The 21,677-nt window shown below is 38.9% G+C and overlaps 1 protein-coding gene across 13 annotated transcripts in view; it reads left to right on the forward strand.

Moving 5' to 3' along the window:
- LOC129574813 (protein muscleblind) overlaps positions 1 to 21,677 on the forward strand; it is a 233,177-nt gene that overhangs the window by 11,535 nt on the left and 199,965 nt on the right. For all 13 annotated transcript variants that reach the window (XR_008688731.1, XR_008688732.1, XR_008688733.1 and 10 more), the window contains one exon: positions 14,960 to 15,060. The gene's annotated coding sequence lies outside the window, so the exon portion shown is untranslated. The remainder of the gene's footprint in view (positions 1 to 14,959; positions 15,061 to 21,677) is intronic.

Here is a 21,677-nt window from a genome sequence, read left to right on the forward strand (position 1 = left end):
CTTCATCCCGTATATTGCATCATCAATTGCAACGGAATGTCAGAAGTCAGATATCTCTTTCTTTCTTTCATCAGACTGTTTTCTATTTCAGCAATTCAATCTCTTGTTCTCTCTCTCTCTCTCTCTCTCTCTCTCTCTCTCTCTCTCTCTCTCTCGGCAAAATGTGTTAATTTATGCAAGACACCCTCAAATAGCCGAAATGAATGCGCAATAACATTCTAATTGAATTCGCACCAAAAAATAAGCAAAACAATCGCAGAGTTGTGAACAATCTATTTTTTGCAGGTTAATGCAATAAATTGAATGTTCCTTCCATTCTCTTGTCGTCATTGAAAAGATAAACAATGTGCGAGAAAATGTTTGTATGAAGATTTATATCAAAAGAAGAAGAAAAAGCAGACTTGCATCCAGGCGTTATTGCATGGAATTTGTGTGAATGAAAAAAAAAATGCAATTGTTCGGACTCTTTATAAGCATGAATTCAGCACGATATTGTAATATAAACTGAAAATGAGCGCATTAATGTTTAAGTTTAAATGGGCAAATGATCGCATGTGTGTGCGTACGTGTATGTTTGGGTTTTTGTGTGCGGCATTTGTAAAATTATGCAAAACAACATATTCTGGCTGTGGCTGCGTAGTATGAGAATGAGTGAGAATAAGCATCAAATGTGTAGTGGCCATAAAGACCGCATGGCTGGAGAGAGTAGAAAGAAGGCGAATATGAAAAAAATGCGCGGGCGGTTGAGCTGCCGACACAAGTGAATGCAAATGAAGATGCTGGAATTAGGGAATGGCATTTAACACCGACATTCATCAAAACAATAAGCATAGCGATTGACAAAAAAAACCACACATACACACACACTCGAGTGTATGTTCTTGCTGCGTGTTTTCATATGAAATTCATGTGCGTATGCAGCGAGCAGCAGCAGGAACCGAACAAGAGAGTGATGGAAGTATGTTTCGATGAACATGCAATTGCCATATGCTGTTTTTGTGTATTCACACACCCCGGCACCGTCGCCGACTCTTTTGCATATCATCTCATATGCGAATAAATATATGTTGAAGAAGAAAAAGGCTGTGCATGTATGTGTCAATGGCATGGCATGGCGGGATATATTAACACAAACTATGAAATGGTAAATTTGTTTATTGTGCACATTACGGTTTTCAGTGGATTCCACGACCGGTGTCGGATGCCAGGCTCGGAAATAAGCGCGCCCGCCCGCTCACTCAATTCTCGGACACACAAAAACCAAAAGCGCTAAAACAGAAACGACACAGAGAGAAAAAAAATAATGAACGTGAATGGTACTAAGAGACATGGGGCAAAAGCCCTCCCGAAATAAAGAAACCAAACAAACGTTTTAAAACCATGCAAAACGACCGAAGCCAAGACACAAACGAAACAGCACACAGAAGAAGAAGCAGCAAACAAAAAAGTAGCAACAACACTGAAAATAAAATAACATAAAGCTGGAAACATCGACGCAAAAAAAAATACAAATACACGGTCAGAAAACGGCTGAAAGAGAGCGAGAGAGAAATGAACAAAACGCCAAATTACACATTCAAAACCGTGGTCGATATAGAACAAGACAGAGGGAATTGGGACGCATTTGTGGCATATTCACACACTCTCCCAGTCGAAAATGAACGAACGAACAACAACAACAACAACAACAAAAAACGGCAAACCGAAGCACGGTTGATAAGCGCGTATTCACAATACATATATTCGGTTTTCTCTCACACACAACGCTCAGGTCCAATGAAGAGCACACATACGCACAACGACGACTATGTTTGTATAACACACTGAGGCCCCAGCTCTTAAAAAGATATGCAATGTTTAAGCGCACATTTGAACTAACAAAGCGACTCATTTTCGGCTACAGTAACACACGGCAAAACTTATTTATTATAATTATCGTCATCGCCGTCGCCATCGTCATTGTCGTTGTATTGCTGCCGCTGCCGCCGTCGTCGTTGTCGTAGTGAATTGTTATTGTTGCTGTTGCTCATCGTTGATCGCGCACGCGAGAGAGAGGCACACACCGAGCTAACGTGTGCTTGCGAAATGTTGAAAACGTAGAAATGTGGAGGCATATAACATGTTGGTTTTTATGGTCGCATTAAGTTACACACATAAATATATCTTTCATACAACCCCGCACCTTTATGCTCTCTTTCTCCGCCAGGTTGAGTGAGTCCCGCTTCATCGTTGCCGTCGTCATCGCTGTCGTTTTCTTCTCTTTTTTTTTCCTTTAATTCGTCGTCTTTTCTCTCTTGCTCGTTCTTTCTTTCTCTCTTGCACGTGGTGAACCTATTCTCTTTCGCACTGTGCTTGCTGTGCCATGTTGTGTGTTATGTGCGTTGCTATTAGTTCATTTTTTTTGTTCTTTTATTTCGTACAATTTTTTGGTTTGGTTTGGGTTTTGTCTTGATTTTTCCCCGTCTTCAGTTTTCGTTTAATGATTATATTCTCTGTTTTAAGTTTTTTTTTCTCGGTTGCCTTGTAATACACTCGGAAACAGGCGATAGCCACAACAATAAAATAAAATACGAAATACGGCAAAAATTTCTTGTTTCCCATTTCATTTATTTCGCATATCATTTGCTTATAGTAATATGCGCACGGCTCACTTTTTTTGCATATATTGCGCTTATGAACGTTCTGTCATTCTGGTTCTCCGGCTCTCTTGGTTTTGGATGGTTTTCTCTCTGTGTGTCTCTCTCTCTCTCTTGTTGTTTGCTGTATCCATTCTTCGGATCGACTTATTTGTCAATTTTGAGTTTGTATTTGTTTCAGTGGTCTGCAAAATGGGGAATAATGTGTGTATGTGCATAAAAATTGCAATATGTACAAAACTCGATAATAGCATCATTTTGCCAAGTTTTGTTTGTTCAACGAAAACAGTTTGTCGCCCGCTTTCTCTCTCACTTATGCGACGGAAAAATTATTATATGCATTTGTTGCACAGCAAAATTACGATGACGACGACAACGAAGTCGGTTGTCGCTTTTTTGGTCTATTAATTTGCAATACACAAAACTCGTGAGTGAGCAAGAGAGAGACAGGGAGAATGAGCACGGCAAACGGATACATACTTATACAGTTAGCAATAGATAAGCACGTTTTCGCAAGCAAATAACACAACAGCGACAACGACAACGATACAGAATATTATTGTTGTTCATATGCAGATATGACTAAAAACTGACTATTCTAAATGTTGTCTAGTCTCCCTCTCTCACTTTCTGCCGCTCTTGCCATTTGTCCATTCTTTTTTCACTGTTGAGCCCACGAATGCAGTAACTGTAAACAAAAAGCCTCTCTCTCTCTCTCTCTCTCTCTCTCTGTGTGTGTGTGTGTGTGTGTGTGTGTGTATTTGGATGAGGAAATGCAAATAATCGAATGCATATTCTGGCCATCCAGAATTATCTTTGTTTGCGTGCAAATGTGCGCGCTATGACAACAAATCGGTTGCTGGCTTGTTTTCGTGCGAGCAAGCGCTTGCTGCATTTGTGCTCATTCGCTCTTGCTCCCGGCCACACTCGGCTGCAAGCAACAGTTTAATAAAACATGAAATAAATTTTCTGCTAAACAATCGAAACGAAGAGTGCGCGACATTTATCATATCCACGAATTATTATTGTTATTACACGACATTTTGGATTTAAATGCGCTGTTTGGGACAATAGGAGCGTGGCGGTGGCGGTGGTAACGGGGCAGCAATAACGACAGTAACAGCACAACTGCCATCACATGTGAGAATTTGACTGATGTTCCGCGACACATAAAGACTTTGTGACCGACCCGGATCGATGTCTCTGTGAGTGTGAGACACAGAGCATCATCTGAATCTTTGATAAAAATCGCGTTGCTTCGTTGTTTTTTCTTCTTCATTTCGTTTCACGTTTCGCGTTTGTGTGTACAAAGTTGTGAACATTAACAGCAGCAACATTAGCAGCGGTCACCATGCGAAATGAAGAATTTATCTATTTCGACATATATCCACACGATTCGGAATGGTAAACGATGAAAAATGTGTGCGATGAATATGATACAAATCATATGGTGACCATGGTCAATGGATTTTAACCGCGCAAACACATCGAATCCATATATATTCGTGCACAAACATTTGTGTATGTCTCTCTCTCTCTCTCTCTGTTTTTTTTTCTCCGTGTGTCGTTCGTTCGTTGGTTCATTTCGTTTTGTTCGAAATCATTAATTAATCATAAATCATTTGTAACGGAGCTATTGTTTTATTTACGACTGATTGAAACCAGCAAATGACAAAGAAAGGCAAATAATTGCGAAAATGTTTGTGTTTGCATTCGGGACGCCATTCATTTCATCGCTGTCTCGCTCTCTCTCTCTCTCTCTCTCTCTCTATCTCACTCTGTCTCTCGCTCGCTCGTGCACGTCTCATTTAATTTGTCACCGTGAACGAGAGGAGTCGCATGTTGCATAGATTATTGACTAGTATGTAGCAGATCGAGGCCCAGGTTTCATACAAATGAAATGTGACACACAACATACACACCGGCCAATTTTCCAGAGTGAATGAGCGCACGCGAATCGTCCATTTGGAAATGCACTTTAATTGCCATTTGATTTATTTCAATAAGTTTTGCTGCTACTGTTGTTGCCTCCTTCGTTCGTTCCTTTGTTTGTTTGCTCGGTTGTAAATCACGACTAACTACGAGTTCAAGAAGTGAAACATTGGCTGCCGTGCAATTAAATGGTGTAAAAGACGTGTAAATGGCAAATGAATTTCGAAGTCATGATTAACTGTGGATTCACATTTATGTCGTTCCATAAACCTTGAATAAAATCGGCCACGCCGCGGTAAAAATAAATGAAAGGCAACAACAACGACGACGACGACTTGAATCCAATTGTGCGACTTGAAGAATTGTACTGCGGGAAAGTTCCATGAAAATTGACGGTCACAGATAACGGAACGAATTTTCTGTTGAATGCCCCTTGAAATGTCGATAATAACGGTGGACAGCATCTGGTTTTTGTTTCGTTTTGTTGGCTCTTTTTCCTGCCCACCAACGCAATACAACAGAAATATTATTGGTATATATTCAATTGCACAAATGCACAACAAAGTATAGTTTCATTTGTGTCTCTTTTTTTTCTGCAACAAAACTCTTTTTTCCTCTCCGCCATAATGAGCAGTGTGTCGCTCAGCTGGAGGTTAATTTTGAGTAATAATCATGTTTACGGGCTAAATCATATTCGTATCAAGCAAGCGAGTGTCATTTTCTGCGAAATTCTCGGTGTGGTCGCCGGTTGTGTGTTTTTCTTTCTCTTTTCGTTGTGCGAAAGCGGACGCACACACAACCATCGACCAGTTTTCCCAAAACCGCGAAATAAGTGAAAATAATAAACTGCAACTGTTTCATTAAATTCAAATGGGATTGAAATAGAGACAGAGAAAATGTGCACTACTTTCGAAAATGGGGGTAACTTGAAACCCTTCGCCATTGCGGTAGCGTGTTTGTGTATGAGTGTGTGTGTGTGTGTGTATATACTGTTTTATTTTCGCATGAGCAATGGCAACGGAAAGGGCCCACTCACTCATTCGCTCACGACATTTGTCATAAACTCGCTCATGAAGAACAATTTAAATGCAGCGCGATATTTAATTTTAGCTACTTAATGCCCATGATATCCACATGCACATTTAAATATACACATCATAATCGATATTTGCTTAGCAGCTGTAATTTCACTATCGTAAACATGCACACCATTCTTTCTCTTACTATCTCTTATTCTCTCACTCTTGATCGTTTTGCATAAGTCTTTTCTTTCTGCTGCTATTCATTTCGCTTTTTCGCTGCCACGCTGGCTGCGATGTGTGTATGTACTACGAGTGTTACTGCCTTGTTTTCCTCCCAATTAAAATCCATAATGCGAAAACATGCTGATTAAAATATCCGTCAGATTTTATATTTGCGAGTATTAAGTGAAAGTTGGAAAATGCAAACGCGCGCTGAATAAGAGCGCACTCGGCGCGGGACGCGAATAACGTAAGATAGAAAGAATCTGTTATGTTGGCAGATGCACATCGGGCGCAGGCAAATTAAAAGAGAACAAGAGACGAGAACAAATGTGTGTGTGTGTATGTATGCGAGAGAGAGCGAGAGCGTGTGCATACAAAAAAGGATTCAATGAACATGGGAAAATGCATAAATTTCATTATGAAAACATGGATGAATGCACTTCGTGCATCAGCGGAATTCACATGAACTAGGCAAACGGCTGGCAAAAGGTCGTTCTCTCTCTCTCTCTCTCTCTCTCTGCGTCTATCTCTCTCAGCCGCGCTATGAGTGGAAAAGAGCAAAGCATTTTGCACAACTTCTCAATTTAAACTGACGGCATTGACTTCGAACCGATGAAATATTCTCAAATTACACACCGTTTCAGTAGCCAGCCGAGTTTTGCTGACTGACCGATCGATATATATATATATATATATATATATATATATATATATATATATATAATATTATATATTATAAGCGTGTTTCGAGAAAGCATTATCGAGAGCACACGGCATTCAACGACACAGAGAAACCGAAAGAAACAGAAATCGATATATAAACACATAACTCACACACCCTGAGCACACACACTGCTGTTGCTGAATCGCAGCATATGGCCGATGTTAAATTAAATTCAATAACAGTCAATTTATTCAAATCCGCACAACAAAGCACAGCCAAACGCCAAATGTCGAATTCATTCTCCGACACACACACACACACACATAGTACACACGAAATGATGTTCAAAATCAAATCAAATGAAATAAACAGCAGAATCATTTCGCAACATCGAACACCTTTCTCCCATTTTACCCAGTCGTCCAAAGTAACACACATCACACCGATAGTATATCAATATACAACAAAAGAGTAGCGGAGCGCAGATTCCATTGTCAATCAAGAATTCAAAAGAGGTGAATGTTGATTAATGGTTCATGGTGTATATAAAATCAAACGAAATAAAATGAAAAATACGCATACAATTAAATCGACTGGCCGATCCAAGTAGTAATATACAAGAGTTGACCTTAGTTGAAAAGAAAAAAAAACGACCATTTTACAATTGGGTTTGGAACCCATGAAAAACATTAAATGTAAATAGCGAAAAACATTCAAAATTAGTTGTTTATTCTAATGAGCGCGTTTTTTTCCTTCAAGTTAGCGATTTAGTTGCATTTTTCACATTTCCACACTGGCTATGACTGATGGTGTTGATGGTGAGCGTGCACCGTGCAACCGCCCTGACCCACCAACTCGCTCGCTTGCTAAGGTGTACCGAAATGAAGTGGCCCATTCACAAAAGTGAATTGAAATGTACAAATGAGAAAGCATAAACACACAACAAATAAACATATCGAATGCACTTGTGTGTATTTTATTATGCAACCCATTATTCGCTAATCAGATTGTTAAAGTTGTGTGTGTGTGTTTGTGTGTGCGCGGTCGAGATTGGCGAGAGTAACAGTGTGTAATGATCGAAATCAGTTTTGCATTTCGCATAATTAGAAATCAACACAGATTTGCGAATTGTTGAATTCATATTTTGAGTATGATTGAGAGAAAGAGTGAAAGAGTTCAAAAAGTGGCTTGCATCTTACCCATTGGCACATTACGATATCTGGTCGATTAGTGCACATGCGTCATCGTTGACAACAAACAACATTCGAAAGTAGCCTCTTTGCACCCAAAATAACAGAAGAAGCAAACGAAAAAAAAAAACAAAAAATAATGCTGATTATCAAACGTTGTGCATAAATCAGCCGAACGGAGTGAGTTTGAGTGTATGTGTGTGTGCGGGAAGAAAATCAGCACGATAACGTTAAATGAAAAACACATAGCAGTCATCATCAGTTGATTGCGAGCGAGCCGAATACCTAGCCGAGTCGCGGAATCCGAAAAAAAACTACCTGATATCGAGTATAGTTTTTCAAACATTTCAACAACAAAATGAACACTGAGACTGACTCTCTGAAACACGCAAAAACCATACGGTTTTGTTGTTGTGGTTGTTGTTTCGACAGATGTCACCTACTGTCGCATGCACATTTGTATACATGTAAATAAATTTTGTTTCTTCTCTATTTCATTTGATTTGGTGTGTGTGTGTGTGTGTGTGTGTTTCGGCTCCGTCGTGGGTTCTCCTACTTAATTTGTTGTTGCTGCTTGTTTTGGTGTCGATTTGCCTGCATTCATTCCGTATCCTCGTCGCCCGAAAAATTTCGATGTGTATCGAAACATTGAGTCTCGGGCTTTTTTTTCTCTATTTTTTTCGTTCGTATTATATCCACTCACTGTTTATGTTATTTGGCTTCTATTTTTACTTGTGCCCGTTTGTTCCGTTTTTGTTTCATGTCTCAAGCGAAACAACAACAGAGAGAAAAAAGAAACAAACCAATAAACAGTATTCGCCAATGGCCTAGGTAAAGCAGCATATTCGAAGCGATAACACTCTGGTGTATATATACATCGAAATTATGCGATCTAAATAAAGAAGAGAACGAATGGAACAACAACTACGAAAAAATAAAACTCCAAATGAAAAACTGAAAAGCAAAAAAAAAACGGCAGTGGCAGCAGCAGCATACGCAAGGCACAAAATATGTCAATAAAACTATCAAAGAATTAACGACACCAAGTCACGAAAACACCAAGCTCGACTGCACAACTAGCAAGCGCGCCGAAGTAATACACGGAGATTTCTGCAGCCGATATTGTGTGTTTGGCGTGTGTTCATCCCCCTTTCTCTCTCCCTCGGTGTATGTGTGAAAAGTGGTGAAAACTATAGCGAAAATTGAAAATTGGAAATAACGAAAATGTAATAACAATCGTGGCTGGTGTGCGAGAGAGCATTGCAAAGTAATGTCGGTTCCATGAGGTACCCATTTCGCCAAAGTCACCCACGAAAACACATACAACTAAACCACATCACGGACACACAACTTTATACTCTTTTAATAACTAGTTTTAATGCGAAAGTCACGAATTGCTGCATTGAGGGGGTGGAATCACACACACACACACAAAACAATTTTTGACATCATTGCGATTCGACCATAAAAACCATTCTATATTCACATTCTGCGGATCGAAAACTTAGATCATCTCTGCCCTTGCAAGCACTTTGAAAGTGGATCGTTATGAAAATTAAGACGCGATTATCGATTGAAAAATGTACAAAAATCCTTCAAAACATCAACTATTTGGCCATTGTGTGGTGCGACTCTTCAAACGAAAATCAATTAGCGATTACTCGGCATTGATTCACATTCGAATGAGAAATTTTTTCTGCACTTTGAAATTCACAATCAACATGAAGTGGCAAAATGCGGGCGGTATTGTCCGGCTAGTGCATGAAATCGGTGATAAATGATGGTCTTTTTTGACACAAAATCAACGTACAAACCTTAGACCAGCTTATCGTATGGATTCGGAGATCATATTTTCAAATAATTGGTCAAATGAAACCATAAAAAAATATTCAGACAGAGAAAGAGAGAGAGAGAGAGAGAGAGAGCCGTTGGGCTCATTCATCACCCAGTGCACATCGTAATCCGATCTATTGTTAAGGGCATTCACCACATGCACATACGCATATTCAATTCCAAAATCCAACAGCGAACAAATGGAATGAACCAACGAACGAATGTGGCGATTTTCATATTGGCCTGTATGGCTTTGGCAATCATACTCACTCTCTCTCTTTCTCTCTCTCTCTCGCCCCCAACAACAACAGCAGCACAAAAACTTGTTGTCTTCGCCACTCGGTGCCGTTTTTTTTTATTTCTTCTCGAGTGGAGAGAAATACTCGTCGATTATCACTGTTTTTTTATTTTCTATTTGTAAACGTTACTCGTGTTCATTCCTGTTATAATAATCATACAATTTTTTTTTTGTCGTTCATTGTTTTTCGAAATAAATATTAGTATTTGAAACAATAGACCAAAAGAAAGAACGTGATGGAAAAAAACACACACATACGAAATAACAGCGAGAGTTGAAATGAAATAAAATATGAAGGCAGCGGAATGTGAGAGAGAGAGAGAGAGAGAGAGAGAGAGAGAAATAAAAAAAATTGAAGCGATATGGCATTAAAAGAGAGAAATAAAACGCATGGAATCGGAGAAGAAAAATATTAATTTCGATGTTCACGTTGTGTGTGTGTGTGTGAATGTGTTGTTTTGCTTGCTAGTGTACACACTGATAAAAAAAAAGTTTCACGGAGTGAGTCAAATTGAGCTAGGCCAGCTCGCCGACAACGCGAAACATCGCTGAACGAATGCGATGACAAAAAAAAGAAGAAGAACGCGCGTGAGCGCTTCGTTCACGTTTGCCAAACAATGTGAGAAAACAGTTTGTGCAGAGATGATGATATCATATCTGTTTAACGACACAATACTTCACAATGTGCGCGTTCATTTCTGTTTGTCCGCCCATTTGATATGATGTGTCTAAAAGTCTCTCTATGGCTCTCTGCTTTGCTCTCGCTCTCCATGTTGTGCTCTGTTCGCCTCTTGCTCTCCATTAGTGTTGTGCACTGCGTGCGCGAGCGCCTTTCTTGCATGTGATGATGATATTAAGGCATATGCTCTTGCTCTTGCTGCTGCTGCTGTGTAAAACACACATATTTATTCTATTCACATTTGGATAAAGAATGTCCGGAACTGAGTTTGGAGAACGAATGAACCCGCGCGCTTTCTCTCTCTCTCTCTCACACATACACAAAATCATAATACATTTATTTGTCGCGTCGAGAGCTAGAAATACAATTAAAAAGAAATGTCCCCAAGGAACCCGTTATACATAAACATATAGACACACGTTTTTTTGTTTCTCTCCTTCGTTCTTTTTCTCTCTTCCTCTTTGGCTCAGTTCTTTTTTTCTCTCCCGTTCGCTTCTTGCTAGTACCAACTCGAAATTTCTCGCAATTTCTAAACAAATATTCCACCAAATTCGAGCCAACTTCTCTCTGCGCTTAATTTAGTAATTATCTCCAGAATATAGAAAATGGTTCCAAAAAATGTGTCTATGTATTTTCCACTGGAATGATAAACCCGAGTTCCATGTGGTGCACAAACAAAAGCAAGCGATAAAAAAAGTGCCTCTCTCGTATATATACATATGATTCGGAATGATATAAAATCAACAGAATGAAGAAATAGACCGGGGAGAGAGAAAAAATGCGCGCCAGCAAGCGCGCCTGGCATTAAATGCGTTTCGGCTAAAATGTATATTTGACGAGAGCTCAACAGAAAGAACGAATGGGCAAGAAAAAGATAGAATGAAGAGGAAACCAAAAAAAAAAATGTATATATGTATAAATATGGAGAATTAATATGTTATCGTTTGTTCAGCTGCGAACTTTATAGACTTTCAAGCCTAACCTATCTTCGTTCATATCGTATTCGTTGTTTGGCCGATCACGGTGAACATTGCCAACACACAACGCGTTCAACTCTAAGTTTTTCCATATAATTTTGACATCCATGATGTGACAATGAAATTATTTCCATATTCTCATTCCAATTTTTTTCTCTTTCTCTCTCTCTCTCTCTCTTTTTTTTCACTCGACGATTCACTCTTCGTTTGTGTGTCATTCAAAAGATGTGTTTTGCTTTAGCACAGAAAAAAAAGAGAGCAAATCGTACGAATCAATATTTATCGCCTTGGCATTGTTCACGCGCTCATGATAGCGCGTGCGGATTTGTTAGGCCAAAATAGCGCGCGCGCACATGCCATTTTCAATTTGATTGGACTGATTCGACAAACACTTTCGATTATTATATGTACACAACGAAAAAATCGAATTGTAATTGACAAGGAAACACACGCAAGAGAAAAAAAACGGAATATTTTCAATGTGAAACAAAAAACTATAGCAAGAGCGAGAAAGGGAGAGTGTTCAGTGCAGGAAATTCAACTTCCATGCAATTTACAGTGAAAACAAATACAAATATGGCATTAAATATAGTTTGTTTTCGATTGAAATTCCATTCGATTGTTTGCTTGAGAGTGACGAGATGACGATTGGCAAAATCCTATCGTCATCCACATCATTTTTCAGCCAACACTCTCGCTGTACGTTTTTATCAGTTCCGGCGAAAATATATATGTTTATTTTTGTTTGTGGATATATTCCGATCGAAGTGGCAGGGCTAACGAAAAAAAACGGCACACTAAATGAAATGACTGATAGTTTTTCGAACGAAAAATGAAAAGAACGTCGCGATAAGCCCAAACAAAGACGCCCGTTTGAATTGGCTGCGCAAAAACCGGCTATGATCAACGCATTCGTTTTCAATATGACAAACGAAATATAAATTGACAAGGCGTTCTGTTGGGAATAAGTTGATTTTTATTTAATGGCACATCGATGATATTAATGTACATTTTGCCAACTCTTGACTTTATCAAGCACGAAAAATGAACGAAATGAAATGGGACGAAACAACAACTATGACTACAAGGAATTGCATCGAATGAGAGAAAGAGAGAGAGCGAGGAAAATGAAAAGGCCACTTAGTAAAAATGCTCATTCTGCGCTCAAGTAGCTCTTTAGCTACAACAAAAGATAAAACTCAACATACGCCAATAAGGCGGGAGTTAGAGGCAGCGAGTCGATCAAGAAAGAAAGAGAAGAACGTGAACATCCCATCCTCACTAATACATGCCATGAATAGTACGCTATTTGAATCGTTTTCATTCCACTCGTTGTGTTGCTTGTTCAATGTATTTTTGATTCTGGATTTTTCTTTTTAGCTTGAGCACAGCAGCACAAAATACACAAACGATGACGGAGACAAGCACACGATTCAAATTTGAATTCAGCATTTTGCTCCATCTCCCTCTGTCTCGCCCATTCTCTCACTTACTCTGTACCGTCCGCGCCCCATCAGGCAGTTTCATTTGTTTCTTCAGCGCAATCTTTTTGATTTTTTTTTCGCGTGCGTTCTTTTTCCATCCATATTATTGCTCATCATCATCGTTGTCGTCGTCGTCGTTGTCGTCCGTATTACGAAAACAAATAACTAAATCCTTGTTTATTTTATTTCTTAAATAGCATTGCTTTGGCGTAGCGTATGTATGAAGGATTTATTCGCGAATGAAACGCTATCAGACTGTCGATTGCAATGGCAATTCATCTGCATGCGGTGGAATGCATTAGTAGACAAGGATGATACGAATGAAGACGACGACGACGACGACGACGACGACGACGACGACGACGACGACGACGACGACGACGACGACCGAATGAAATGCAATGCATTCTATCTATGGGAGCTTAACGTTAACTCAGTTCACTTGTTGTTATACTTGTGTATATGTGCATTGTGTGTGCCGACTTATGAATTAATTCTGAAGCTTGCAATGAAATCGTTAAATTGTATGCAATGCGAATGGTTGTGCATTTTAATGTCCAGCTCTCTTGCTCATTCGGCAACGTTTTTTTCTGTTCTGCTCATTTTTCTCTCTCACTTGCTCTCTCGTTCCTTTTCCTCTTCGCTCTGTCGCTCACTTTCGTGTGTTGACCGTGTGCATTTGTGTGTGTGTGTGTGTGTGTGTGTGTCGTTTCGCTTTAGCAAATGAGCAAGCAAAACTGGCAAAAAGCGTGTGCTCAAGCTGCTGTGATCGAGAGTAAAACCATCTTGAAATCTCTTGCATTGCTTATGTTATTTTTATCGGAGCAAGCATTTCGTGAATTTCGGATCATCCCCGAACAGTCGCATTTCGACAAATAAAATAGCTGCGTATTATGAGCTGAATAGTATTCAAACTCCTGTAAATCGCACTTGACTCCATTTACTTGTTGTTGCTATTTTTTTTTTATTCGTTCATTCATTTGGCTCTCAACTCGCTCTGCTGCATATAGGAGGCAAAAAAAACCGGCTGTCGGCAAGTGCACGTTTGCATTGCTCTGTTTCTTTCTTACATTTGTAATGCATAAGCGAAAAATGAATGGGAAAAGCAAAAAAAAAAAATAGGAGAAAAAACACACGGGCAGTACAGCATCATCAGCGAGCCCGACTTAATTTAGATGCACTTTAGTTGGGTTGCATGTGCATAATCATTTTATGTTTATTTGAATAGAACGTGATGGTCCTTCTTTTTGTATGTGCATTTGGCCAGTTTGGCCTTTCATCGTTGCGCGTTTTTCCATGAATCTGTAGCCCTTTCATAAAAGTCTCCATTACACTGAAAATGCTAATTAAACGGCAAACTATGCTACCATCAAACTGCAGCTTAAAGTCGCTGCTTCTGGGTCAATTGCATTTAAAGCAAATGACCAGTTTATTGATTCCATGAATCGATTCTATGCGCCAAATGCATCCCATTGATTTTATTCAAATGACGTACCAAAATTTTCAGAATCTTTTCGAAATCCAAACAACACACTTTCTCGCTGGAAAATCCACAACTAATTGTAAAAAAAACCATTTGATGTTGGTAATAAAAAAAAAGCACATGATTGGGTGCTAGAAATAAAATCACACCAAGTGATCATCGGCCAGAAACACCGAAAAACACGTGCGAGTGGGAGAGATGCGCAAAAATGTAGGTCGTTCAAACACCATATTCGATTCGATTGAGAAAACATTCAGAACGAACAACGAATGACAAATCTGATTGCCAACACACACACACACCCATGATCGTGTCGAGCGAAAATAGTATGCGATGTATGAAAATTTTGAGCGAGAGAAAGAGAGAGAGAGAGAGAGAGAGAGAGAGAGAGAGAGAAAACGCAGGAAAAAAGGGCAACGAAATCATTGAATGCGAATCGATTTGCAATCAAAATATTAATTTTCAAACCATGTTTAAAACTGATTTTGATAAAAATGTCCAATTCTTTATCTAACAATTTTGTTTCTTTCCATTGCCAGACAATAGCAACAGCAACGATTTTGTCAATCTATCATTCGGACGAAATTAAACGGCCAACGTGTGACAACGTCGAATAACGTCGATTGATCACCACAGACAAGTAAGTGCTTATTTGGAACCAACAATATAATTTGTGTGTGTCGAATACATTCCTCTCACAATTCAGTTGTTCAGTTAATGTTTTTTTTTTCGTTTCGTTCTGTTGGTTAATTTTCACTTGATTTTTTTCTCTCACGTTGATTTGTTTTTTTCGATTATGTCCATTGACAAATTTTTGGAATCGTTCTCTGTCCAAATTATTTTTTTCTTTTCATTCAGTCCACAATGTATATTTTTAAATTTGATCCTCCATGAGATACGTGTGTTGTAAAAATAAAATGGTGTTGCGATGCGCGACGACGCATCGCCGAAATAGATGGTAATTCTAATCAATTCTCAACGTAAAATGACTCTTGTCTTAAAATAATTTTAGAGGAAAAACGACTATTTCTGGTTCTTCCACTGTTTTGGTCTGAAAATCGGGTTATTTAATGCTTCCAAAAGTGTGTCGAATAAATATTTTTGGTTGTTCCAAAGTCAGAAAGCATTTTCACGTACTTGAAAGAATCGTCATCGTGATGACGGCATTCTGAAATTTGAGCAATTTGACAAACGTTGATTTCGCCATTTGCATTTATTTCGCGTGGAGAGTTCTCGCTTGATCACACATAAATCAAATGAGAAGCGGAGAGAGAGACAGAGAGAGAGGAGAGAGAGAGAGAGAAAAGAAACGAGGAAATACTCACGACCATAATTCCAAACGGAACGTTTTAATTCACACATCAGATTTTAAGCAAGAAATACACCGAGCGAACGAGAGAAATATTAGAAAAGAAAAGTGCTTTACGATCGAAAACGAACACGGATGAATTCAATGGGATGTTGTTGGCTGAACGCGCACGCGCACTATGACGATCAAAATTTATGGATTGTGGGCGACGTAATTTTTGGTATATATCTATTCTAATTATAGAATTTAATATATTTTTCAACACATTCACTCAACGGAAAGATTTCGCTTTCGATTCAACACTCTCTCACCTCACTCGGGCACGAAACGCGTATGCTCACCAGGCCCATGCTGTTGTTTTCGTCGACTATCGCAGTAGCAGCAACAGCAACAATAATATCAAACCAGAGAGATCATAGCTCCATATCACGGTGTGAATCAAATAGCCGTAATTCAACTGTTCATCTTCAATCTACATGTCTTTCGGTTTTTTCTCCCATTTTTCCCAATTTTATAGCTATTCAATGTGTGTTCAACACACTGAGAGACGAAGAGAGAAAGAGAGAGAGAGGGGAGGGAGCGAGAGAGTGGGAAAGGAGTGAAAGATGAAAAACATGTTAGCTCGTCGTACTGCCATCGAGACGTTGACAGCCAAATCTGAAACATAGCATTTGTTCGATACGTAATCGTGCATTTTCCGTTTCGCTCATACACTCATTCTTCGCTTGTGTGCTCTCTCTCTCTCGCTCACTTCTTCTTCGAACCCGATATAAATAATTAAGTGTCCGCTTTTGACAGTTTCGCATACTCCTCGAACGATTCGAACCAAATATTAGGTCAAAAAATATCTAGAACCAAAAAATACGTTTCGAACTTTTTATAATGTGTTGCAACTCTCTTCTCAATCTGCCACAAAAACACACGAAACAAAACCGAAAAGAAATACACACAGAGAGAGAATGTACGCATTTTCAAATCCGACGTGCTCGCGTCCTCCATCTATCTATCTGTGCAATCGACACGTTTCAAATTAGGTGAGGATATGATGGGAGCGACGAATCGGCGTGTTGAATGCTGCAGCATTCGACTCGAATATGCAATGAGACTAGTTGTTTGCAATGCGAATTTTATGCACACATAATCTTGATATCCAACAACAGATATCGACGCCACAGCTGACGACTTGTGCCGACCCGTGTGCGCTGTGCTGTGGTCAGTACAGTGGTCAGTGTGCGTTTTTGCTTGTTCCTCTTTTCTTCAATATTTTTCTACTCTTTTAATTTGATTGCTAAATTCTAAAAATATCAGATTTTTTACATTATGCGGCCACTTACGACGTCAGCCGAAAAGGAAGAGAGAAAATGAAATGAATTTAGAGCAATATTGAGCGTTCGCACGCGGGCACGCCGTTGATGGGATGAGAGCATTTGCAATTAGCAGCGAATATTTCATATGTTAATCTGTTTGACTTTGTGTGCGTTGTTTTTGGGCAAAGAACAACAACGAAATTCGTAGAATATTTCAGCATTTGAAATTACTTTAAACTTCTATTTGGTTGGGAGAATGCCGTATTCGTTTTTTTTATTGATATGAAGAGGCTTTCAATCGATTGATTTATTTCCGTGGAAATCTATATCGGAGTCTCTCTCTCTCTCTCTCTCTCTCTCTCTCTCTCTCTCTCTCTCTCTCTCACGCACCGTTTGCCTAGTTTTATTGCAATCTGCAGCTGGAGAATTGGAATCGGAATGGAATGGCATAAACATTTCATATGGCGGCCGCTGGTGCGTCGCCCAAATACCGAAGACACGAATCATTTTCCAAATTACTCACATTCAAATGGAATTGCGTGCAAAACGTTATGCTTTTTTCTCTGCTCCACAAGTGATTTATATTTTTTTTTGTTCTCTCTCGCTCGGCTACTGCTACTGCTGGCCCATTCACGCTTTGTTTATTTTTCATAAGTGCCTGATGCGCTTAAATAAATGAAATGAAAACCGTTTTGTGTAAACAACAAATAAAATTGAATAAATACCGAGGGATATATTCACACACACGCGCACGCACACGAAAAAACGCAGCAGCAGCAAGCTGAGTATACATATTGAGCGCGAAAGCGTGAGCGCACACATACACAAAATACGCCGAAAAGGCAACACCAATTTCCGAAATGGATAGATGTAGTACAATGTTTATGATTCGGATTCGCTTTAAAATCGCAATTTTATGCCAAAATATTCGTACACACAGAGTGAGAGTGAATGATTATTCGGACATCGGAACAAATGGCGCGTGTGCCGAATGGTTTTTCCTCGCAATTTTTGATTTATTGACTAATAATTTGAGCATTTTGTTGAGAAGTGTGTCGCTTTTCATCTCAATTATGTCGTTCGGTTCATTCGGTTTTTTTTTTGTCGTTGATTGGTCTCAGTTTATACACTACAAATTTTCGATGAAAGAAACCATACGGCCAGTTGTTAAATTTTTATGCCCACCGTGCAGCTGATGAAAAGCATTCCATTTGGAATGACGTTATTTTGGCTATTGGATATATTTCAGTAGCAAACAAAAGCTGGAATCAATCGAAAGGCTTTTTTATTATTCACACCATATCTTTGGGCAAGTCGATTTTTAGAAAATGAAACAGACTTTTCTTCCCATTCTTTCTCATCTTCTTTTTCGGCTTCTTCCGTTTAAGCGGAAATTTCCCTCAGTTTTGGTCGACTGAAGTCGTATCTGCTGAAGTAACGTGTCGTCATCGTCGTGAAACTTTGTTTTCCGTCTGATTTGCCGTATCGTAAATCATGAAAATATACCGTTTAACGGTGGAAAAATTCCGGGTGCGTGTGCCATTTCTAATTAATAAAACAGTTGGTTCTCCCAATGGAAATGCAGAACTTTTTTCCACATCCCCACCTGTATCAGTATCTTGGAAACGGAGTGATGTGAGGTGGTTACGTTGGTCATGATTGTTATTGTATCCTCCGCGAAATGCGTCGGCTATGATCAGTGCGAAATGTTCATAATCGCGGTCACATTCAATGGAGGGAGGACACAGTGATCGAAATGAAAAAAAGTATATATGCTTAAATAATATTTACCGAAATTAGCAGAAAAAAAATCGAAATATTAATAACAAAGAAGGATAGTTGAAGAACAGAGAGCCTGGTGCGCGTTGACTGCACAGTGTACGGTGTACATACACACCGAAAGCCAAAACAGCAACAACGATGGTGTGTTTTTCACAAACAACATATTCACACCGTGCTTAGATGCTAAAAATAAATCCAAGATATATACAACGTGCACGGAAAAAACGCGACCGACGACCAAAAGTCAAAGCTAAAGCGTGAGCGAACGTAAGGCAGAAGAAGAAATGAATATGAAAAAAAAGCACACGGCACAAAGAAATGAGATTGAATAAACTTTACAACATGCAAAATTAATTACTATTTTATGAAATATAAATTCAAGAAGCGGCGGCGACATCCACACCGAATATTGATATATTGCAGTGTGGCATATTTCTCGGATGTCGAGGCGCGGGAGAGAAAATGTAAAATGTATAAACAGTTGGTGTGGTGCGGCCGTCGTCGTTGTTGTTGCTGCCACCAACAAGAGATTTCAGGAGTAAACGAGAATGCGAGCAAGCAAGGAGCAGCTGTGTGAGAAAGAGATCGCGGCACAAAATACGGCGATACAACGATGGCAGTGTGGAATTAGAAGCAAATCTCAAACAAAACTTCAAATAACATGAACAAGTTGAATTGAACTGAAATTTCGTTGAATTTAATCTAGCGCGAGCGCGCGAGCGAGAGAGAGAGAGCCGATTTTAAACTCTCAATGGCATAAATGAATTTATAGTCAACTGGTGATGCCAAACTTTAAATAAATTTTGCGCCAAAACCCCCTTCGAAAAGAAAAGTTGAGACATGGCATTTGCAGTTCTCCGTTCGTTTTTTACTTTCTTTCATTCATTCGCGGTGTATTAAATCTAGAGCTTCGACTGATTTGAAAACCGGGAAAAGTCGAATAGGAAGAAAGAGGAAAAAAACAGTTCCACTGTGGAATTGTGCGCGGAGCAACGAGCAATGTTTGAATCGACTGAAATTAAACTGAAATGTCAGAACTAAGTAAAAAAGTTTCGAAACGACAGAAAGATGTACGAAAAGTGAGTGAATAAAAAAAACGCTACCTGAGACAAATTGTTATGATTTGGAGAATGAATAAATCATGATAGAAAATGCGAACGAGAGAGAGAGAGAGATTTGCTAAGATTTGCTCGACTTTTGATCCTGATGCCATTCCCATAGCTGCTGCTGCTACACACAGATACCGACGAATTACGACTGATAAATGGAATTTAACCCTTTGACGACCAAGATTGAACGGATGGGAATTTTGCAATTCTGATTCCAGATTCGTGCTCAGCGACCCCAAAAACCATAATAAAAATGTTATCAAAAATTAATTTTTTTAACTAGAAATATGAAAAAAATGATGGGACATATATGTCCCATTGGTCGGTAACGGTAACTACCTTTGTATGGAAAAAAATATGTCTCCCATAAGAACTACGTGTAAAATCTTTTTCGTTTTTAAAATATTCAGAATTGTTTTGAACCGAAAATGGTTTGAATTGTGCTTTGTTGTGCCCATTCACGAATTTAATGATATTTTTGTAAATTTTTGTGTTTGAAAATTCGCGAATAATGGCCAAAATACAGGGAAATACGGGGTATTTATTTACCTTTACCGACCAATGGGATACATATGTCCCATCGCGCCAAACGCAATAAAAAGTGGAAAAAACGTTTTTTCTAAATAAAGTCGATGATTTTTGGAAAGTAATGGACATTTCGCACATTATTCCAAATTTTCAGCTTTAAAAGTTCCACCGTTAAAATTATATGGCATTTGGCGAAAGTTGAAAAAAAAATTTTTTTTGACTTTAGAGTGTTCTATCCCATTGCGTTTACAATAAATATCCAATATTATGGTACTTTCTGATAGCTACATTAATTCTCTTTCAAACGAAACCAATTTTACTAAAATTGGTTAAAATATGTAGTTATTACAGATGAAAAACAAAATGGGACATATGTGTCCCATTGGTCGTCAAAGGGTTAATATGTACATCCAAAATCACAAATTCTGAAATTAATTTTCAAGGATTTTATCCGTTCAAAGAACAGAAGCGAAGAAAAAACTAATATCATGTGAAACGAATTTATGGCGCATTGCACATCAGTCTATGAGAACGCAGCCCTTGTCTCTTCATCAATTTTTTAGCAATGTAATTAAAACGATGGCGTTCGCATTTTTTCCGCATCTTTTACTTTTCTCGCACCATCTCATTCGCTCGCACCAGAGTTTTCGCGGTTCGCAAAGTGACACAGATGGAAGTGGCAACTGAAATAGCACATTTTTCTTGCGAGAACATTTTTTCGCTTTAGCGCAAAATCTTTTTTGTACTTTGATTGCGCCAAAGGAGAAAATAATGTGTGTGAGTGCGGTTGTAATGAAAGCGGTAAAAATGCGAGCAGAATCTAGTCTCCGTTGGATTTACCGCTTTTTCACCAATTGTCCTTTGCCATAAACTCATCTCTGGTATCCAGCGAGACACGTCGTCGATTGCAATCGAAATATTCGGCTCTTTTTCCACACTGTTTTCTTTTATCAAACAAAAAAATAGCAACGAGCCAACAACAACAACGGCCAAAAATATATTCGAAAGCAGAAAAACTGTGTGTATGCGATCTTTTTTTTCTCTTCTCATGCTCACACAGTTCAATTGATAAAGTTTTCCAATTTTCACCCCCGTTCGAGTGGTGTGTCGTAGCACATCCGCATTGAGAATGCGGATAAGACGAACGCTAACAGTGCATAAGAAATGAATAAATTCACACACACACACACACACACACACACACACACACACACACACACAC

This window comes from Sitodiplosis mosellana, unplaced genomic scaffold (genome assembly GCF_009176505.1).
Source record: "Sitodiplosis mosellana isolate CC-2019 unplaced genomic scaffold, AAFC_SMos_1.0 Smas_scaffold_6165, whole genome shotgun sequence".
Lineage (NCBI taxonomy): Eukaryota > Metazoa > Arthropoda > Insecta > Diptera > Cecidomyiidae > Sitodiplosis > Sitodiplosis mosellana.